Source organism: Triticum aestivum, chromosome 3B, assembly GCF_018294505.1.
Source record: "Triticum aestivum cultivar Chinese Spring chromosome 3B, IWGSC CS RefSeq v2.1, whole genome shotgun sequence".
NCBI classification, from domain to species: Eukaryota; Viridiplantae; Streptophyta; class Magnoliopsida; order Poales; family Poaceae; genus Triticum; species Triticum aestivum.
In genome coordinates, this window is record NC_057801.1 from 288,510,723 (window position 1) to 288,515,119 (window position 4,397).

Consider the following 4,397-nt stretch of genomic DNA (forward strand, 5'->3'; position numbering starts at 1 on the left):
CGGACAGGCATTCACCATCCACTTGACAAAGCCGAAGTAGCTGCTGGGCAGGGGCTTGCCAGGCCACAGCGGGACTATGAAGTCCGTGATGGCTAGTTCGGCCGCCTTGTGAAGTTCGACCAGTTGCTTTAGCTGGTCGCTCAAGGATATCGGATGTTCGGCCCCAATATATTGGGACCAAAACAGCTTATCCATCGAGCTCCCCTCCTCGGTCCAGTAGAACTCTGCGGCATCAGTGATGCTACGCGGCAGATCTGCGAATGCTCCTGGAGAGCTCTAAATTCGGGTAAGTAAAAGGAAAGTCACTTTCACATGCTTGCTTCGCATAATGAAAGCCTTACCCGCAGCTATCTTCTTGGCCGCCTCAATTTCCTAGAGGGCCTTCTGGGCTTCAGCCTTGGCGTCTAGTGTGCTCTGACGGGCCTTCGCAAGCTCTGACTCTTGCGTCTTGGAGTCACGCTCCATGGACTCAATTTTTTTGATGAAGTCCTGAAGCTCTTGCTGGACCTCATCAACTCGTGCCTCTTGTTTTTCGCGCTCGGTGCGCTGCTTGGCCACTTTGTTTTCAGCCTCGGACAACGCCTTCTTAAGGGCCGCCACTTCGGTCATGGCCCCTAGTAAAATCCATCGTGCTTCTATTAGCGTCAACGATGTTTTCCATTGTATATAACATTCAGACGGGGTATTGCTTACCTTTGTTCTCCTCGAGCTGCCTCTTCACGAGGCGAGCTCTTCTTCGGCCCGCCCAAGGCTCTGCCTCAGTCCGGAGACCTCCGCAGTGGGAGCGGCGGCGGCCAGCAGCGACGCCTGCTTATTCACAAAGGCATAATATGATTAGACTCCTGGAAAAAATATTTGATCCTATGTTCGGCTTTTCTTCCCGAACACCAAACAGAGCATCAGGGGCTACTATCTGTACTGTGATACTTTCTCATAATTTAAAATACTTACCTCAAAGCCTGTCAGGAGGCTGGCGCAGGCTTCGGTCAATCCGCTTTTGGCGGACTGAACCTTCGCAATCACCGTACTCATAAGAGTACGGTGTCCTTCATCAAGGGAAGTGCTCTGAAGCGCTTCCACCAAATTATCCGATGCCTCTAGATGGGCATAGGTCATCGGCACAGACGGCTCGCCCCCCTTGACGGGTGGCTGCCTGCCTAAATCCGAACCAATGGAGGTTTCGGTGCAGTATTCGGCCAGGGGCCAAGCGTGATGCGGCCCCCCTCATCCGAATCCATTGGGATCTCCCCCCCATGAGCCCGGCATCGGGAGTCTCGCCTTGAGGCATCTCCGGGACTACCTGCTCCTGTCCCGGTATCCTCTGAGATAACACCTCGGTGTCATCCGCGGGCCGGGGTGTAGAAGCCGTCGGGAGAGAATAGCTATTCATCTCCGACGAGCTCAAAGACCTATCCGAGGAGGATGACTCGATGTGAGCTTTGGATGGACTGCACAAGAAAATCTTGACATAATAAGTAAAGCTAAAAATATGCAAGAAGTATTATGGTATCCAAATACTTACGACCTCGCCAGGGGCTTGGCCCTGGGTAGCCACTCCTCCTCGCTGTAGGCGGCGGTTGTGGAGTGGTCCGGAGGGAGGTTCCTTCCCTTCTTGGACCCTTCGGCCTCCCCGGAAGGGGTGGCCCTCCTTTTGTTCCCCCCCCATCGGTTTGGGGGAGAGGGTTTTCTTCCTCCTCCTCCTCATTGTCATTGGAGGAGTGCGCCTCGGTGTCTTCGGACGATGAGTCCGACACCACCTTGCACCAGAGACTTTTCCTGGTCCCCATGGCCTTCTTCTTGGCCTTCTCCTCTAGCACCTCATAGGGCGCCAGAACCAGCATCTTCGTCAGGGGAGCGGTTGCTGGATCTTCAGGCAACAGAGCCGAACAGTCGATCCGCTCCACCGTCGCCACGTAGTCCTGTTAGATCAGTATGATGGCTTAAGTTCCTCCCACGAACATACTGAGGAAAGGCACATCTTGCGAAATGAAGAATGCTTACCGCATTGGCATGGCGCTTGGCGCTGAGTCCGCGGTCCTCGGTGGTGGGAGGAGGAACTTTGTTGGCCTTGAACAACACCTTCCAAACGTCTTTGTGCATCGTATCAAAGAGCTCTTGCAGTGTCTGGTGTTTGGCCGCGTCGAACTCCCATAGGTTGAATGCCCGTCTTTGACATGGGAGAATCCGGTGAAATAGCATGACCTAGACCACGTTGACAAGCTTGATCTTCTTGGTTGTCATATTTTTAACGCAGTTCTGGAGTCCGGTCAGCTCCGCGGATGCACCCCAGGTTAGGCCCTTCTCCTTCCAGGAGGTGAGCCGCATGGGGATGTCAGATCGGAATTCGAGGGCCGCCGCCCAGTTGGCGTTGCGTGGCTCAGTGATGTAGAACCACCCCGATTGCCACCCCTTCACGGTCTCCATGAAGGAGCCTTCGAGCCAGGTGACGCTGGGCATCTTGCCCACCATGGCGCCTCCACACTCCGCCTGCTGGCCAACCACAATCTTCGGCTTCACGTTGAAGATCTTTAGCCATAGGCCGAAGTGGGGCCTGATGCGGAGAAAAGCCTCGCACACGACGATAAACACCGAGATATTGAGGATGAAATTAGGGGCTAGATCATGAAAATCCAGCCCATAATAGAACATGAGCCTGTAGACAAATGGATGGAGGGGGAATCCCAGTCTGCGGACGAAGTGGGTGAGGAACACGACCCTCTCGTGGGGTCCCGGAGTCGGAATGATCAACCCTGCGTCCGAGAGCCGGTGCGCGATGTCTGCGGCCAAGTATCCAGCCGCCCGGAGCTTCGTAATGTCCTCCTCCTTGACGGAGGAGGCCATCCACTTGCCTCCCGCTCCGGACATGTTTGGCTGTAGGGAGAAGGTGAGAAATGGGGTGCTGGAGATCGAGCGTGCAAGAATGGATGAGCGAAGAAGGAAGGAGGCGTGGGTGAGAAAGGAGAATCCTTATCTCTTTATAATGGCGGTAGAAACTGTGCGCCTCCCCACTTGCCCGTTAAAATCGTTTATTTCCCAAGCGCCACGATTGATGGCGCGGTTGGGTTACCCATACCCGTATTGATGACAATCCCGTGATAAGGGGACACGATCTCTGCTTCGACAAGACGTGTCAGGGAAACCGCCTCGCATTACGTGCGGTAGCTGGTTGTGAAAAATGGTTCGAATTATGACTGGGCTGTGGCATGATGTCACTCTATGAAAAAATTGTCTGCAGAGTAGATTTGGGGAATATTGTGCTCTCTACGGTGGTATGTGGATTTTGTTTTGCAGAGTCAGACACGATTCTTGTGTTCTAAGTCTTCTATGGAGTATCCGGAGAAGGAACCCGCCTTGCAATGCCGAAGAAAATCTGCACGCCGGACTCATCATCATTGAAGCCTGGTTCAGGGGCTACTGAGGGAGTCCTGGATTAAGGGGTCCTCGGATAGCCGGACTCTATACTTTGGCCGGACTGTTGGACTATGAAGATACAAGATTGAAGACTTTGTCCCATGTCCGGATGGGACTCTCCTTTGCGTGGAAGGCAAGCTTGAATATTCGGATATGTAGATTTCCTTCTCTGTAACCCTAGCCCCCTCCGGTGTCTATATAAACCGGAGGGTTTAGTCTGTAGAACAACAACAATCATAATCATAGGCTAGCTTCTAGGGTTTAGCCTCTACGATCTCGTGGTAGATCAACTCTTGTAATACTCATATCATCAAGATCAATCAAGCAGGAAGTAGGGTATTACCTCCATCGAGAGGACCCGAACCTGGGTAAAACATCGTGTCCCTTCCCTCCTGTTACCATTAGCCTTAGATGCACAGTTTGGGACCCCCTACCCGAGATCCGCCGGTTTTGACACCGACAACATCCAATTCACTTCCTATGATAGTTTTTATTATACCCAACTTGGATGCCCACCATTCTAGGACCAATTTTATAACCATAGCAAATACCATGCAGTTCTAAGAGACTCTCAAAATAATATAAGTGAAGCATGAGATACTAGCAATTTCTACAAAATTAAGCCACCGTCGTGCTCTAAAAGATATAAGTGAAGCACTAGAGCAAAAACTATCTAGCTCAAAAGATATAAGTGAAGCACATAGAGTATTCTATTAAATTCCAATCAAGTGGGATTCTCCCAAAAGGTGTGTACAGCAAGGATGATTGTGGAAAACTAAAAATCAAATACTAATATCATACAAGACGCTCCAAGCAAAACACATATCATGTGGCGAATAAAAATATAGCTCCAAGTAAAGTTACCGATAAACGAAGACGGAAGAGGGGATGCCTTTCGGGGGCATCCCCAAGCTTAGGCTTTTGGCTATTCTTGAATATCTTGGGGTGCCATGGGCATCCCCAAGCTTAGGATCTTGCCACTCCTT